Source organism: Triturus cristatus, chromosome 4_2, assembly GCF_964204655.1.
Source record: "Triturus cristatus chromosome 4_2, aTriCri1.1, whole genome shotgun sequence".
Lineage (NCBI taxonomy): Eukaryota > Metazoa > Chordata > Amphibia > Caudata > Salamandridae > Triturus > Triturus cristatus.
The window spans coordinates 900498028-900516343 of NC_140586.1; the positions used below are offsets into that span (position 1 = coordinate 900498028).

The 18316-nt window shown below is 51.4% G+C and overlaps 1 protein-coding gene and 1 long non-coding RNA gene across 7 annotated transcripts in view; one reads left to right on the forward strand and one right to left on the reverse strand.

Annotated features, from left to right (window-relative positions):
* Positions 1-18316, reverse strand: part of PTPRF (protein tyrosine phosphatase receptor type F) — a 746312-nt gene that overhangs the window by 326748 nt on the left and 401248 nt on the right. The window lies entirely within an intron of this gene.
* The window catches only part of LOC146835380 (uncharacterized), a 41054-nt gene that overhangs the window by 10992 nt on the left and 11746 nt on the right, over positions 1-18316 (forward strand). The window contains exon 4 of the long non-coding RNA XR_014960430.1: positions 17864-17998. This is a non-coding gene — a long non-coding RNA (uncharacterized LOC146835380). The remainder of the gene's footprint in view (positions 1-17863; positions 17999-18316) is intronic.

Genomic DNA, 18316 nt, shown 5'->3' on the forward strand with positions numbered 1-18316 from the left:
AAGAACCAAAAGGTGTTCACTGTGGTGTGGAAGAATTGATGGATTACCCTGGCAGGTTAAACAGAGAAGCTTTGGTTTCCGCTCACTTAAAATTAATATTTTCCTCGTTCCGTGTAATTAAAATTAATTTATACCGAAGAGCAGTTAGACGCAGCCACCCTCCGCTTTTCTTTCACTCTTGGTTTTACAATATGGCCGGTCATGTACGGCACATCTGGTTGGTGCCGACACGGGTGAGTGACGCATGCCTCCACAGTGACCGTGAACTGTTATTGTACCAGGGTTGTTTATAAAGTGTGCATGTGATGCAGGAGTGTTTATAATGAGAACTGAGGGCAATCAACGCAAATAATTAAAGAAGGAATCCAGCAACACAGTGGGAGGATATGTGCGGGGGAAAGGGCGGTAGAAATCTGGGTACCGGTGAGTTTTGAGGCCCTTCTTGAAATGCACCATTGATGGCGCAGATCTGAGCAGTAGAACCCGTCCCTCCAGAGCCTCGCGTCAAGAGCGCCAGTTGTCCGCTCTTACAGACCCGTGGGTTCCAGCCTGGCCACTGATGTGCCCTTAAGAGCGCCTGCTCCACCAGACATGTGGGGTTTACAGCCACAGTTCACTCAGGTGTCATTCCTCATGGATCACACAACAGTCTTTGGTGTGGATTCTGGCGGTCACCAGACAGGGTAGGGTCGGCCACAGGTCTGGGCTTGGACGTGAAGGGGCACAAGGTACTCCGGCTCAAGGCTCTCATGTAAGAGGGGCACTGAAAAAGGGGGTGATCATCCAAGTTATTTTTCTAAGTACCACCCATGGGCCGCAAAAACAGCCTCCAGGTGGGGCATGTGGTAACTTGAACACACCCGTGTTTATATCAGATATCAATACCTCCATCACCCTCATTATCTGAGGTCTGCCCCCATTATTGGTGTTTGCAGCTTCTCTCTTGAAGGGCTTTCAATAAGGTAGAAGGGTGGTTTAATGCACCTGCTGCAGTGATTGCCAAAACTGAGAAGCAACATGCTAGACAGTGCGACTGACTCAGCCTTTCATCCTTTGAGGTATTCTAGCATTTTTCCTCCTCTTGTTGAGGCCTCAAGGTGTGGTCCAAGGGGAGGGGTGGGCGGGGGGTGGGGGTACTACCTCTGTAGTGAGTGGGTAAAAGTATGGTGAATCGTAAGCCGGGGTGCTCTTGAAGGCACCACCTCGGCTGTGAAATCGAATGCGCCCCTAAATTCTCACTGACGGTCATCACACACCACGCTTGAAGGTAGGGTGACCAACTGGCAATGGTGCAAATTCAGGACGGTGAGTGTAAAAATTCAGGACAAAGGGTCAAAATTCAGGACAAAACTTCAGGACAATAGATACGTTTTACGGACACATCAGAGGAGGTTGCGCAATAGTATACAAGTAAGCCCACATATTCAACCATTTGCAAACCTATCCATCGTGTATCCTTCCATCTATCATTTCACTCATCCATCCCTTCATCCATCCATCCTTTCACTCATCCATCCATCATCCATCCACCCTTTCACCCTATCCATCTGTACACTCATCCATCCACTCTTCTACCCATCCATTCACTCTCATCCATCCAGCCATTTACCCTTTTACCCATCCAGACATCCTTTCACTTACTCATCCATCCACCCAGTCACTCATCCTTCCACCCACCCATCCACCCTTTCAGTCAGTCGTCCATCCATCCTCCCTTTCTCTCTCCATTGACCCTTTCACTTAGCCATCCTTCCTTCCTTCCTTCCTTCCATCCATCCATCCACCCACCCACCCATCTACTCATCCACTCATGAATCCATCCATTGACCCTATCATTAATCCATCCTTTCTCTCATCCATCTATCCTTTCACTCATCTATTCATCCTTTTGTCCATCTATCCTTTCACTCATCTATTCATCCTTTTGTCCATCTACCCTCCCTTTCACTCACTCATCCATCCTTACATCCACCCTTTCACTCATCCGTCCATCCATTCACCCTTGCACTTATCAATTCATCAATCCATCCATCATTTCACTCATCCATCCACTCACTCATCATCCATCCTTTCACTCATCCATCCACCCTTTTACCCATCCAGCTACCCTTTCACCCATACATGCAGCTATTTACCTTTTCTCTCATCCATCCTTCCACTCACTCATCAATCCATCCATCCATCCTCTCTCATTCTCCATCTATTCAATCTTTCATTCACCCATTCACCCTTTCACTAATTCATCCAGCCATCCACCCATCCCTTCACTTACTCGCTCGCCCACCTTTTCATATTAATTTTGAGCTGAGCCTTTTTGAGAAGAGGCCCATCAAGAACTTCACCCTTGCTGCAGGAGCCATTCCAGGACTGGGGCAGACGCCACCCAGGGTGGAGACAGGATCCCCCACAGGGGGGGACAGGAGCCATCACAGGTGGTGGGGGGGGGGGGCAGGAGCCACCACATGGAAGGACAGGAGCCATCACTTGGGGGGGGGGGAGCCATCACAAGAGGGGGAACAGGATCCACCAGGGTGGGCACAGGGGTGGGCATGCAGTATTCAAGTATCATCTTGGCCCCTCCAGGGTGGGGTAGGCTCCTCACCCCCTCCTGGACAAGACAACGAGACGACAGGCTCTCTTTCCAAAATGGTTGCCCTCCCCCACTGTGATGTACTGTATTTAAAGGAGAACTGATTTAACTGATTGTCCTCCATACTTTGTTAATCAGTGTGGGTGCGATTGTGCCATTTCTTTATTTTATTACATTATAGGCTGCATGTTTGCAGAACCGAGGATTGCTTACAATTTAGTGACAGTAATTAAGCTCTGTGAAGAGAACCACCTGCTGCCTCGGTGTAATCAGGGGGGCCGGTTCTAGGATGTTTGGGGCCCTGGGCAGAAAGGGAAAGTGTGAGGCCCCTCTAAATTGCAGAGACATGACGCATTCAAGGCGGTCTGCCTCTGAATAGATGCCCCTGCGCCTGAAGCTGCAGCCCCTCCCTCTCAATCACCTTCAAGCACCTCTTAACAGCTCATCAGGGGCGGAAGGTGTGAGGGTTGCCATCCCGCTGTGCCTCTCCAATGCTGCTGGGTATCTGAGCTTTGGTGCAGCATCGGAGTCAAGAAGGGAGGTGGGTGGAAGCTGTGCGGGTTTTAGGGTGGTGCGCCGACCGGTGCCCGGTTAAAATTACGGACAAATGGCGTCCGTTAAAGAATCCTTCACCGACAACGGACAGACGGCCGAAATTACGGACTGTCCGTGAAATTTACGGACGGTTGGTCACCCTACTTGAAGGCACCTCAGCTGCAGGCCACGTGGGCTGTGTGTTGGGATTCCAAAGAAAGGATCACCAATCACCATATTGCAATCCCATACAGACAAGATAGCATTTACTGTAATCACACACTAAAAATTAAGGAACGCTCTAACAGATGGTACTGTACGTCTGCTCAATAATTTTCTTGTATCAGCCCCTGGAGGATGAAAAGCTAAGTGGGCCCTACTAGAACTCCAAATGACAAGCCAAGGGTTTAATAAAACTGTGTGAACCCAGCACATCAACTCACTGAGCTATCTTTCCAACTCAAAAGCATCTCTGTCCTGCTCTTATTCATTTGTGTGGCTCAGAATCAGACCCAACCCAACCACAAGAGATTCCAGAAGCTTCCAAACTGAACTAGTCAAACCTGCCTTTCGCCCCACATGTCAGGACAAGCGTTGCGACTGCCCAACAGGGTTAATCCTTTGTCCGGTGGGCCGAGGAGCCCTCGGTCACCGAAACATGCTCCAGGGGTCCGCGACTGCTTAGAAAAATATATCTCTCTATGTCTCTCTCGTCCACAGCTTCCAGTAATGGCTCAGGAGGGGTACCCCAATTCCAGAAATGATTCAGTGGGGTGTCCCTGGGTTCCAGTGAGGATTAAGCATTGTTCCACCCAGGTCAAAAGGTTAAGGGTCACAGCTCTGGCCCCACTCCTGTGTGTGTCTTTGCTTGGTACAGTGCTGTGTGTGGTTATGGGGGTGCTGTAGTGTTCACCACAGGACGGCCTACACTTCATACACTGCCCTGTGAGGTTGGGGCTCTGAGGCTGTGTGTTGGGGAGACGCTTCTTTAGAGACAGGGGTGTGTATGGGGCGTGACCTTTATGTCACACCAGAATACTGAATTGGAGCTCGGCTCGCCTTTGCATCACGCACATTGTGTGGTGGTGAGCTGTGTTTATGAGGGATGTGTACATTAACACAGTGGGGCTCGGCCTACATTTCACACACTTTTTTGAGGTTATTCGCGGGGATGTATGTACATTACAGCTTGGGGGTTGCATAGCGGCACGCAGTATGTGTGGTAGTGAGATGTGTGTATTAGGGAGGCGTAACTCGCCACAGAGGGGGGGCTCAACCTATACAATACACTGCTTTGTGTGGTTGGGACTTCAGAGGGTGTGCACCTTATCACCGGGGGACTTAGATGAAACAAACCACTAAGGTAGCTCCAGGGGTTGTAAGGGAGCCCCTCTCTACAGGCACACCGAGACATTAGCTCACTACTACAAAGTACTACGACCGCCGCCCCCCCCCCCCCCCCCTCCACGGCTCCTCGAGCTCTCAGCCCGTCCCTTTGTAAGAAGAGACCGCTTCTGCCCCAGCCGAAGCCGCAAGAGCCCGCTCAGGACCCCCAAGCTTCCACTCTCGGGGAAGGGGGGAGGGGGGGGCGGAGGAGACAGCCTTTAAATACTTAATGAGACGGATAGCAGCCTCGTGCATTTACCAGAATCCAATACCTTCCATGTGGTGGAGACACCAGATCCCAGCCTGAACCCCCACCCGAAGTGAAGGCAGCCCGCCCCCCAAAAGGCCCCATCTCAGATCACTTTCTGCACAAGGAGGGGCGCGCACACATCAGACAGCAGCCCGCGCCAGCATCGATTTCAAGGGAGGAGGCTGGAGGCATTGTAGCGGCCGCTGCACACGGAGCGGCCACCCCGGGGGGAGGGGGGCTGAACACTGCCACCACTGCACAGAAGAGTGTTCACCCCCTGAAGAGGGGGCGCTGAACACTGCCCCCACTACCCAGAGGGATCCCCCCCCGGAAAAGGGAGGGGGGCTGAACACTGCCACCACTGCACAGAAGAGTGTTCACCCCATGAAGAGGGGGCGCTGAACACTGCCCCCACTGCCCAGAGGGTTCACCCCAGTAAAAGGGAGGGGGGGCCTGAACACTGCCCCCACTGCACAGAGGGTTCACCCCAGGAAGAGGGGGGTCTCTGAACACTGCCCCTACTGCCCAGAGGGTTCACCCCAGGAAGAGGGGGGTGCTGAACACTGCCCTCGCTGCACAGAGGATTCACCCCAGGAAGAGGGGGGCTGAACACTGCCCAGAGTGTTCACCCCAGGAAGGGGAGGGGGGTGAACACAGCCCCACTGCGCACAGTGTTCACCCCAGGGAGGGGAGGGGGGTGAACACTGCCCCACTGCACGCTATTCACGCCATGAAGAGGGGGCGCTGAACACTCCCCCCCCCACTGCACACAGAGTGCTCACCCCAGAAAGACGAGGTGCAGAACACTGTCCCTACTGTACACTGTGTTCAACCCAGGAAGAGAGGGTGGCACTGAACACTGCACCCACTGCACACTGTTCACCCATGAAGAGAAGGGGGGCTGAACACTGCCCCCACTGCACACGGTTTGTTCACCCCAGAAAGGGGGGGGGGGGGGAGGGAGGCTGAACACTTTCCCCATTGCACACAGTGTTCACCCCAGGAAGAGGGGGGCGTTGAACATTGCCCCAAGCCACTGCGCGTGCACTCCGCGGAGCCATCATCTATTACATCACCACAACCTGTTGAATCTTATTAATCCCACAATTGTCAGTTATTTTTCTTCACTTTCAGTGAGGTCATGGCTAGCATTATCCGTATCCGAGAAATGTCACTTCAGCAGCGGAGGGAGGGCATACCATCGTGAGCACCCCACAACCGCTTGAAGGAGGCTTGGGGTATACAACTTGGCCCCAGTAGGGCTGCACATGCGGGTGTGATGTCCCTGGGTTAATTGGCAGCTTCAGTGTGATGTCATTGAAGAGCAGTTCATATTATGATGTCACTGCGACAAGGCTTGTTCACAGTGTGATGTCACTGTGGCAATATCGGTCCACCGCCACCAGCAACAGGCTGCACGCAGAAGCTGGAACAAGATCACAGCCGAACAGCTCGCGACCTCCCTGAACATGAACCCTCCCACCAGCGCAACGAACCCGAGCAAGGCGGCCATCAACCTCGCGAAGTGGATCAGCAACTGCGCAGACGACCTCGCCCCTCTGAAGACCCCGCCTGGCAGACCCGCTAGCAAGAAAGCCCCATGGTTCACCAACGAACTCAAGAGCTCCAAGAAGAACTGCCGAGCCCTCGAGAGAACATGGCGCAGAGACCCAACACCGGACAACATGACTGCCCTCAAGCTCGCCACCCGAAAACACCACCAACTCATCCACACCACCAAGAAAACCGCATTCAAGGAACGACTGAACAACGCACACAACAGCAAGGAACTCTTCACCATCGTCAAAGAGCTCTCCAACCCCAACGCCGGAAACAACGACATCACCCCTTCGCAAGACCTCTGCAACGCCCTCGCCTCTTACTTCCACAACAAGATCGCCGATATACACAACAGCTTCAGCACTCAACAGATGCACGCCACGACCGAAACACCACCCCCCACCACCACCCTCCGTGCCTGGACCCCGATCAGCACTGAAGACACCGCCCGCACGATGAACTCCATCCACTCCGGATCCCCCACCGACCCCTGCCCTCACCACGTCTTCAACAAGGCCGACGCTGTCATCGCACCCCACCTGCGGGACATCATCAACTCCTCCTTCGACACCGCCACCTTCCCGGAGAGCTGGAAGCACGCCGAACTCACAGCTCTACTAAAGAAGCCATCAGCCGACCCCTCCGACCTCAAGAACTACCGCCCCATCTCTCTGCTCCCGTTTCCTGCAAAGGTCATCGAGAAGACCGTCAACAAACAGCTGGCCACCTTCCTCGAGACCAACAGTTCCCTCGACCTCTCGCAGTCTGGCTTCCGGGCCAACCAAAGCACCGAGACCGCCCTGATCGCAGCCACCGATTACATCCGAGCACTGCTTGACAACGGAGAAACAGCAGCCCTCATCCTCCTAGACCTCTCCGCGGCCTTCGACACTGTCTGCCACCGTACACTAGTGCAGCGTCTCAGCAACGTCGGAATACAGGGAAAGGCATTGGAGTGGATCACCTCCTTCCTCGCAGGAAGGACTCCGAGAGTACGCCTCCCCCCGTTCAGATCTGAAGCCACCGAAGTCATCTGTGGTGTTCCTCAAGGCTCCTCGCTCAGTCCTACCCTTTTCAACATCTACATGCGCCCTCTCGCAGACATCGCACGCCAGCACAACCTCAACATCATCTCCTATGCCGACGACACCCAGCTGATTCTCTCCCCCACCAACGACCCCGCCACCGCCAGAGCCAACCTTCATGAAGGGATGAAAGAGGTAGGCGAATGGATGAGGAACAGCCGCCTGAAACTGAACTCGGACAAGACAGAAGTCCTCATCCTGGGATCCTCACCCTCCGCCTGGGACGACTCGTGGTGGCCCCCCGCCCTAGGCAGCGCACCCAAACCAACAGACCACGCACGCAACCTGGGCTTCATCCTGGACTCCTCCCTCTCCATGACCAGACAAGTCAACGCCGTCTCCTCGTCGTGCTTCAACATCCTGCGCATGCTACGTAAGATCTTCCGGTGGATCCCCACCGAGACCAGGAAGACGGTCACCCAGGCCCTCGTCACCAGCCGTCTGGACTACGGCAACGCCCTCTACGCCGGACCCACCGCCAAACTCCAGAAGAGACTCCAGCGGATCCAGAACGCCTCAGCACGACTCATCCTGGACATCCCCCGTCGCGGCCACATCTCCGGACACCTGAGAGACCTGCACTGGCTCCCGGTCAACAAGAGGATCACCTTCCGACTCCTCACCCACGCACACAAAGCCCTACACAACCAAGGCCCAGGATACCTCAACAGCCGCCTCAACTTCTACGCACCCAATCGCCAGCATCGTTCGACCGGCCACGCCCTTGCCGCCGTCCCCCGCATCCGAAGAGCCACCACAGGGGGACGGTCCTTCTCCTACCTCGCCGCCAAGACATGGAACTCCCTCCCGACCCACCTCCGCCTGACCCAGGACCACCTCGCCTTCAGGAAGCAGCTCAAGACCTGGCTGTTCGAGCAGTAGCGGACCCCCCTCTCCCCCAGCGCCTTGAGACCCTCTGGGTGAGTATTGCGCTATATAAATGCTTGATTGATTGATTGATTGGCAATGGTGACTTCCAGTGTGATGTCACTAGGGCAAAAGCTGCTCTCAGTGGGATGTCACTAAGGTAAATGCAGCTCCCAGTGTGAAAGCAGTGAAAAACAGTTCACACTGATGTCACTGTGACGAGGCTGGTTTACAGTGTGATGTCAGATGGCAAAATGTCACCTCAGTACACACAACTCTGTGTGTAACCAACACGGCAACGGGCTCTCTCAGTGTGAAGATACAGCACTAAGAGCAGCATCGGTGTGATGTCACCTTAGTGTGCACAGCTCTCAGGAGCGATCACTTAAGTAAGGGTCTCTCCCAATGTGACGTCCCCTCAGTACACTGAGCTCTTAGGAGCTATAACAGCAGTAAGAGTCTCTTCCAGTGTGACGTCACCTCAGTAGTACAGCTCAATGAGCCATCACTTTTTTTGTGTGCATATTTATATAGCGCGAACTCGACCCGAAGGTATTGGAGCGCTTTACATGAGCGCCGTATTTACATTACACATTCAGGCAGGGGGAGATTAAGTGATTTGCCCAGAATCACAGGATGTGGACGCGGCCTCGAACCCTGGTTTCCGGCACCAAAGTCGGCAGTTGCTGCATTAAGGGTCGTTTCTCTGTGTAGCGTCGACGGCCCTCGTGCCCTCATACACAGACCCGCGCCGCTGAAGCTCCTATTTCCGCTCTGGGCTTCGCGGCACTGACTTCAGGACACTCAGTTCCTGGATCAATAGCGCCGGAGCCGGAACGAGATAAGCCGCCGTCCCCGGGGCTCAGACGAGCGGGTGTCTAATGAGTCTACAAACAATCAATAACAGATAATTGCGCTAATTAAGCCGTGCAGCGGCGGCTGCGCACCCAGCCGGCTTCGGTTCTCTACCAGCTCAAGGCTGGAACCATTCTCACACGAGGGGGCTATTTTTGCCCCAGGGTATGAATCAAACGAGCCCTCTAGGCGTCCTTTTTAAAAAAAACACACGTAATTAGTGCCTCGGACCGGGTCTTTGGTCGTCTGCCACAGCGGCGGAGTCTATACGTCACTAACTCCTCGTGCATGCTGATAAAAATATGACAAATCATCGGAGATTAGAAACATTGAGCAATCCAGCGGATGGTTCCGCAATCTTGGAGTCAGGCTATTCCCGTGTACGGAAGCCGGCAGCAAAACCTCAAGATTCAGATGGAAATCCGAGGCCTGCTGCAATGATTGACACCGGGCTCCGCCAATGAGGAAGCGTTTGATTCTGAGCAGCAAAATAAAGGTGCCCTTGCTGTTTGGATTCGAGGTGCATAACAGCAAAGTTTGGCTTTTACCCTAAAGTTTCGCTGTCGATAAAATTATATTCGCCATCAGCAGAGAAAACAAGGATGGTGGGTGATTTTTGGCAACCAATCATCATTATTATAGAACAGCTGTAGAGCGGTCAACTACCCATGTACAGGCTTCCCGGCGCTGGCGGCAAACAAGTGAGAGCCCCGTGGAGGGTTTACTTTGGGTGAAGAGGTGAGCTTTCAACTGTTTCCTAAAGCTGAGCACATTGTGGTCTGACCGTAAGCCTGTAAATTCATTTCAAGGGTCGAATATTTTGGACCATTGCGTTTCCGCTCTACGGCGGCAAACTACATGCAAGACCCCTCTCGTACCCCCTGTGCCCTGCAGACAGTGGAAACTACAGATTGGGCGTTGCTTTCCAGATGTCTGGCTTGGGTGGTGGAATACACAAGACCTGCTCCAGTGTGATTCAAGGAGAATGTAGCAAAATAACCATAATTCCTCGCCAGATGGCCACCAAAAACTGAAAAAGCCCTATATTTAGTAAAGCAGGAACAGTTTCCATCTCTTCCTGGTAGTAAACATATACCTAATCCCATGGACCAGCATGGTGAAGAACTGGGTCTCGGCGGCCCAACATGCACTTGTTTAGTGCTTCCTGGATGTTGAAGTTCCATCTTCCCCGTCAACTTCCAGAGAGGGTCAGTTCAAGCATCCTGGAGGTTGAAGGTCCATCCTACTGGTCACTTTCAAGAGAGAATAAAACAGTGCTTCCTGGTTATTATAGTTGCATCCAACCGTCTCCTGGGTGTTGAACGTCCATCCTAAAGGTCTCCTTCCAGAGAGGGTCAGACCACGCTTCCTGGATGTTGAAGGTCCAGTCTATCCGTCTACTTCCAGAGAGGGTCAGACCGCGCTTCCTGGATGTTGAAGGTCCATCCTACCGGTCTCCTTCCAGAGAGGGTCAGTCCATGCTTCCTGGATGTTGAAGGTCCATCCCACCGTCTCCTTCCAGAGAGGATCAGTCAGTGCATCCTGGGAGTTGAACGTCCATCCTAAAGGTCTCCTTCCAGGGAGAGTCAGACCGCGCTTCCTGGAGGTTGAAGGTCCATCCTACTGGTCACTTTCAAGAGAGAATAAAACAGTGCTTCCTGGTTATTGAAGTTGCATCCAACCGTCTCCTGGGTGTTGAACGTCCATCCTACCTGTCTCCTTCCAGAGAGGGTCAGTCCATGCTTCCTGGATGTTGAAGGTCCATCCTACCCGTCTCCTTCCAGAGAGGGTCAGACCATGCTTCCTGGGCGTTGAATGTCCATCATTCCCGTCTCCTTCCAGACAGGATGCAACCGCACTTCCTGGGACTTGAAGGTCCATCCTACAGGTCTCCTTCCAGAGAGGGTCAAACAGTGCTTTTTGGTTATTGAAGGTACATCCAACCCATCACCTTCCAGAGAGGGTCAGTCCACGCGTCCTGGGTGTTGAAGGTCCATCTTGCATCTCTCCTTCCAGAGAGGATCAGTCAGTGCATCCTGGGCGTTGAACGTTGTTAGACTTGGCATCTTTTGGTGTGTTTCCCCAGAGTTTTTGCTTTCTTCCCTTCCGGTTTTGACTCGGTCTTTGCTGGCGTAGTTTCTGCACACTTTCCTCACTGCTGATCAGTGGTAAAGTGCAAGTGCTCCTGTGGTAAATTGTGTTATGGATTGGTGTTTCCATGAATGGATATATGATTTACTTGTTAGACCCTAGTAAAGTGCACTGAGTGTGCCATGGCCTGTAAATCAAATGCTACTAGTGGGCCTGCAGCACTGATTGGTCCACCCACTTGAGTACCGCTGAAAAGGTAACTCAGACCCGCCATTGTGGAGTCTGCGTGTGGTTTGCAACTGCCATGTCGACTTGGCCAGTGCACACACTTGCCAGTCCCTCACCTTCCCTATTCTTACATGTCCGCCACCGCTAATGTAGGCCCAAGGTACCCCTGTGGGCCGGGTGCAGTGTATGTGAAAGGTAGGACACACCCTGGTGTTTGTGGCATGTCCTGATAGTGAATTATGGCCAATTTAGTTTTTCACTATTGCAAGCCTACCTGTCCCCATAGGACAGAATGGGGAGTTTGTTTATAACATCTTCTAAACATAACTGGCCGGGGAATTAGGTAAGAAAATAAAGTTTAGTATGCCTGAACTCAGAATCTAAAGATACAGCTTTTAGTGAGGGTGATTTTTACATTCTGTGTTTGAAAATACCACTTTTAGAAAGTAGGTATTATATTGCTCGGTCATCCCGTGTGCCTCTATTAGAATGTGGATTGCCTGTATGGGTTTTGGATGACAGAAGGCCGGGGAGCAGGAGTAGCTCCAGATAGTCTAGGTGGGTCAGGAAAGGGCTGAATAGACCTGGGCTGCAATTGGGGAAGGGGGAGGAGATTTCCTTGCACCTCAATGGGCCTGGTCTGCCTCTGACCATGCTGTCTCCACCTCCTACCAGGAAGTCACACCAGAGAAGGCAGAATTGGTTCTGGCTGGGTACAGACACTCTCTGCCCAAGTGATCAAAATATTTTGGGATATAAATATTGGGGCCCAGACCCCTGAACTTTAGAATTCTTTTGGACCAAGAAAAAGAGCTGGAGAAGCTGCGAGGAGGAACTACCACATTGCTGTGTTGGCCTGCAGTGGCTTCTTCTGTCTTGGGCAGTGAAAGGACTGGACTAAACTTTCTGCAATCTACTTTTGTGAGTTTCTCCAAGGGCTTGAGGTAGAGCTTGCCCCCTCTTCAAGAAGTCTCAGGAACAGCAAAGACTTCAAGCTTTTCCACCCTCAGGACTGTGTGTTTTGTGCTGCAACGGAAGAAAAGCATCCCTACGACGCCGCTACTGACTGTCCTGAAGGCACCGCGATTATGGTCTCACCAACGCACTGCGACCTGTGGGCACCACACTCCGCACCACCTCGCTTCACCACGACACCTTGGTATCCCCGTCGCTCAATGCCGAAATCTATGCCGCTGCTTGCACCGTGGTTCGAGAGCAGTGCTCGTAAAGTTACACGACGCACCGCCCTCATCCCGAACTGCAGCTTGGCCTACCGACCCCAGCACCTTTGACTCAGGTTCGTCAGCCGACTACAGCGCTTCAGCAATGAGGACGCTGCTGCATGCACCGTGACCTGCCAGCACCGCGACGAGCACTACATTCACTTCGCACTGCGACCCTGGTCTCACCGACAATGCCATCTGATGCCGCCACCGAGCCGCTGCTCGCACCACAACCGGAGGGCACCGCTGCACTTCGCACCGCAGCACCCGACGACAGTGCTCCTGACTCCAACAGAGAGGAGATGGATTTGCAACGTGGGTGACCTCGAGGGTCCCGACTACTTCTGCACCGACCTCCGAAACCGACGCCTGCAGACTGTGCTTTCGGAAGCTCAGAGAGGTCGCCAACACCCTGCATTTCTAAAAGGTACTGTTTGCGGGTCTTTCCAACACCGTAGCTGGCCCGCGACACCGCGGTCAGCCAGAACTGTTTGGATTTGTTTTCTCACGACGCAGTGATAGCCCTGGACGGAGCTATCGACATCAAGGATCTGTTTTTCAAGCATATGTTCATAACTGAAGATTTTTAAGTATTGTATTGTGGATTTTTATCGTATTTGGTCTTGTCTTAAGTATATAAAAATATTGGATATTTTTCTAAACTGGTGTGGTGGCCTTTTGTAGTGCTTACATTGTATTGCTGTTAGTTATGTACAAATACTTTACACACTGCCTCTAATATAAGCCTGACTGCTCATGCCAAGCTACCAAGGGGGTGAGCAGGGGTTATTTTAGGAGTGTAACTTCCTTATCCTGACTAGAGTGGTGGTTTCTGCCCGACTGTGGCACATGCACCAGCCGACCAAAAATCCAATCTCTAACAAACGTCCATTCTACATGTCTCCTTTCAGTAAGGGTCAGACCACGCTTCCTATATGTTGACGTCCCATCGTACAGGTCTCCTGCCAGAAAGGGTCAGATCGCGCTTCCTGGATGTGGATGTTCCATCCTACATGTCCCCTTCCAGTGGTGGTCAGTCCACGCTTCCTGGGCGTTGAAGGTCCATCTTATAGGTCTCCCTTAGGGGTGGGCGGAGTTGGGGGCAGTGACTTTACGCAGAATTCCACAGAGCTGAACAAAAACTCAGCAGAACTCCGCTCTGCCTTCCCCTAATTAAAAAGATGAGAACTTTACACACCTTTGGTAAAGCGACTACCTCCACATGCTCATGCTAAAGAGCATATAACCACCTCACAAAAGTAAGCTTGGAAATATATCAAGCAGTGAGAGAGGTGATTATTTTGGGGTCCCCCTAACTTAGGGAGAGGATCAAGTAGATGCCTTGAACATGGAGAGCATATCATGCTAAACGTTAAGGTGGTGGTCCCACCCTCCTAGGACCACCCCAAGCAAAGTTATGGGCAAAAATGTGACCATCTCATCAGGAGAGCCGATACTAGGATATTCACTGCACTCTAGAATCTCATCCCATAATGCTTTGCAGGGCCTTTGGTTGGGATTATATTTTGCCCATAACGTTACTTGGGGTGGTCCTAGCAGGATGGGACCACCACCAAATCGTTCAGCATGATGTGCTCTGTGTGTTCAAGGCATCTCCTTGGTCATCTCCCTAGGTTAGGGGGGACCCCAAAATCATCACCACTCTCACAGCTTGATATATTTCCAAGATCACTTTTGTGAGGAGGCTATATGCTGTTTGGCATGTAAAAGTAGAGTTACTTTACCAAAGGGGTGTGAAGTGGGTGTGGGCGCAGGGGCCAACTCCGCTAGACCGTGGAGTCAAGAGGTTTTGCTCGAACTCCGCGTGCCCAATGACTCCGCTGGCAGAGCGGAGTTCGCCACCCGGGCTTAGTCTCCTTCCAGAGAGTGTCAGTCCACGCTTTCTAGATGTTGAAGGTTCATCGTACATGTCTCCTTCCAAGGAGGGTCAGTCCACGCTCCCAGGGTGTTGAAGGTGCCAGATAGCCCAAGCTGACGGAGGTAAGTCTTGAGGGTGCTTCCGAAGACCTTGTGTGTGAAGTAGACGCTTCTACAGTTCAAGGGCCCAGTATCTCCTATATTCTTGGACTCGGAGGTCATGCCATCAGGCTGAATTAGGACCAGCCGATGATGCCACTGAGGAGCGGAAACAGCCGACCGGGATTTCACATTTAACGTCTGATGATAGTACGCAACTGGCTGAATCCCTTACACCAAGGTCTGAGTACTTGTTATCACGTTTCGCCTTTGCCCAGTGACGGAGAGGAATCAAACTGTTAGTTGTTTAGTAACAGATTAAGAACATGAACTTCACTGGCGCGTCTTAGTGGATATAAACCCCTGCCTTTGACCCCCCAAAGCCGAAAATGGGGTGATGCAGGGTTGTATCCACTGACCAGAGAAGCTTTGGGTTCCCAGCCCAGTAGTGACCGTCAGTCCTGCTGAATCTTTGACCTTTGCACCAAGATTCGATGAGATCAAAGAATGACATGGATATTGATTTGCAGTCGGTCTAGTCTTCTCTAGTCTCAGAGGTGGCCTGGAGGGTAAGGCCGAGCAGCAAGCGTAAGTATCAGATCCAAGCAGTAGAACCAACACATCCTTTCATCTTTCTTAGGCCGATAAAATGCTTACCCATGAGCCATTAGATAATCACATTGCTATATAAAACACATATGGTCAATTATACTACAAGACTTGTGAGCGGAGTGTGAGTTAAGACTCCCTCCTCCCCAAGCAAAAAAAAAACCCTCTCTCCCCCATGAGCCACCCATACTTTCACCTGGTCTAAACCCAGTGGCGATACATGTGAAACCTAGGGCAAGTCCTGCAATTGTGGGGTGGGCTCAGCTAGTGACACGTCTGTGCCAACTAGACAGCAAGTGCCCATAGATGCCATCTGTACCCACAGAAACATCCCTTGCTACAGCTTAACTCCCTGGCACGGTTACCATTTCTTCTCAACTTGGTCCCTCCAAACCCTATTGGAAATACGAATTTTGCACAATTTACACTGCAGTCAAAGTAAATAACACATACAGATGCACATGTGCATACTCCCAAAAAATACTGCATCCCCAGAAGCTTCTACTGCGCAGCAGGTTAATGCACCTGCATGCTTCAAGTTCAAAACGATAGACCAACACATGTCTGGGATTCCATCTGTTCCTGAAGACAGATTTCTGGCTAGAGCGGTTCAGGCTGTAGTGCTTCCTGCTCCCTAAACTAATTTGCATATTGCACATCTTGTGTTGTCACATATGTGCTGACAAAAAGAATAAACGGAGCCTAGATTAATTACCAGTGGCTGGGATTAATTCAAGCGTTACATTAATCACTGCTTGTATGGCCTGATGTTCAAGTCCTGGCCTGGCATTTTTCAAAGGCCAACAAAGAAGTATGTTTGAATTATGCCCTTTGTAATAAGCACGAAGAGCGATTTCCATTTGTGGCATGAGATACGGCAAAGGGGATTGGCATTCTGCAGCAGGCATAAATCCACTGAATTCTGAATATCAAGTGAAGTGCGTGCGGCCCGGTGAGAGTCACCAAAAGCGGTGAATTCTTCACCATTATGTCTGCATTCTTAAAGTGTGGGAAGGTCCATTAAATAAATAAGTCTAGAGAAAAAAACCGCTGGCCTAGGGGTACTAATCGCTACACAGAGGTCACTACTCATGCTGACCTCCTAGGTAATGACAGATAGGAGCGGTCTGGCTCGCTGAGTTCACCTTTCCTCTTTACACGTGCACTGTTGGTCCTACGTACTCTGCAGCTTTGTCTCCACTCTCATACCTCTATGTGTCTTGTTTAATTCTGTTACTGATTCTGCGCTAGTGCGCCTATCCCCAGTGCCCCAGCCCCAACCCCCTCGTGTCTTTATCAAGTCTTTTTTGACCACTTGTTTTAAGACACAGAACTGCTGGTTTACATTCATTTCTTCTACTTCGTTTATGCCCTGGGGTGTTTCAGTGTCTAACTCTTTGATCACCTCTTCTATTGTACTTTATCTCTTAAGGACCCTTCATCGGGCTGCACTCTATTTGTTAAGACATGTACAGAAATGTGCATCATATTCCAGCTTTGCACAAATGTATTCACATTCCGTGGGTATTTAGTATATCCATCAGAGTTCACCCTCCACCAATGAATTTACAGTTACGTAGCATTTGTCTCTGCCATGCATCCCTCTATCCCAGACTAATTTCTCTTGCAATAGATCCCCCGCCCTCATCTCTTCCAGGTAGTTTCAAGAGGTAACAGCCATTTGTATCCACTGTTTGACGGCAGTTATAAATGCTCCCGGTGCATGTGTATTTGGTGGAAGGGTGGGGAGTGTGTGTACATTTACTGAAAAAACTCTGACATTCACGCAAACCATAGATAAAGTTATGGTTATGAAATGAGACCCACCAGGCGCTGTAATCCATAACCCACAAAACAGACGAGCCAACTTTAACTGTAACACCCAATGCAACGCTCAAGGCCTCAGGCTTCAGGTAACACACGCCATTACACACGTCATACATGATCTCACAGGTCACGTTAGAGATCATATCCATCATATTACTATTAACACTGTGCAACTACAAACATGTTACTATTGATTAGCTTGAGCAGGTGTTATTTAATGATGTGCTTGTAGGCGTTGTTACTTCTAGGCGCAAGTACTGTGTGGGGAGAAGCATCGCATTCAGTACTCAAGTGGAGCCTGCGGGGGAGGGGGCTAGAACGAGCAGCATACACCAGACAGCAGTTCAAAAACAGCACTTCAAAAAGTGGACGCGGATTCTAGATGTGGACAGCTGTAAGGGGCAGCTCTCCAAACGACCCTCATGCTGGACCCACTATTCAAGGTGAGGTCTCCGGAGCTGGACACAAATCCTTCTAGTCTGAAGAGAGTTAGCAGAGCTCTCCTCCTGGTCCCCAGATCCATAGTCTGCAGCTCCGGCCGTCATGCCACACCCCCATCTAAATTGAAATGTGGTCATGCCAAACTGCAGGTTAAGAACATAGCCCCACCGACGGTCTGTCTTAAAATATGTATTTCTAAAATTGCGCTGAATTAAGGTTCGAATGAGGAAAGTGTTTACTCACTACTGCGTGTCCCGCTACACAGAACATCTGAGCGCCGATAGTTCACTTACAAGGACAACTATATAATACAAATTATCACTTTTTGTTTTTTTATCAGAGCACACCAGGCTCCTTTTGGGAGCGACAGCTACTGCAGAGATCAAAAGCGTGTCCGGAGTGAATAAAGTAAGGGAATGGCCCCAGAAATACAGATGTCACGAGGATGCATGGGTTGGTTTTCCCGAGGCAAAAGGTGAGTAGCCGGCCGAGAATTTGGAAGAAACGGGAGTATGGTAGGGGACAAAATCTAAGACAGAAGAAACGTATCACTGGAGGGAAGGCTACAGGCACGCGCCCCGGGGCTGGAAGCAGCGCGCGCCCACATCAGCGATGTAATCATGCAGCGCTACCCACCCGGGCCCAGCCAAATGTCATCGGCGCTATTAAAGGCGACTCAATTCGAGCCTCTTGCGAGGAAGATCCGCAGAGCTCAGGACATTTTGAAAAGGTCAAAAACTCATTACGGCCCGTCATTAAATCCCCTTTACCAAACCGAGCCCCGCGACAGAAC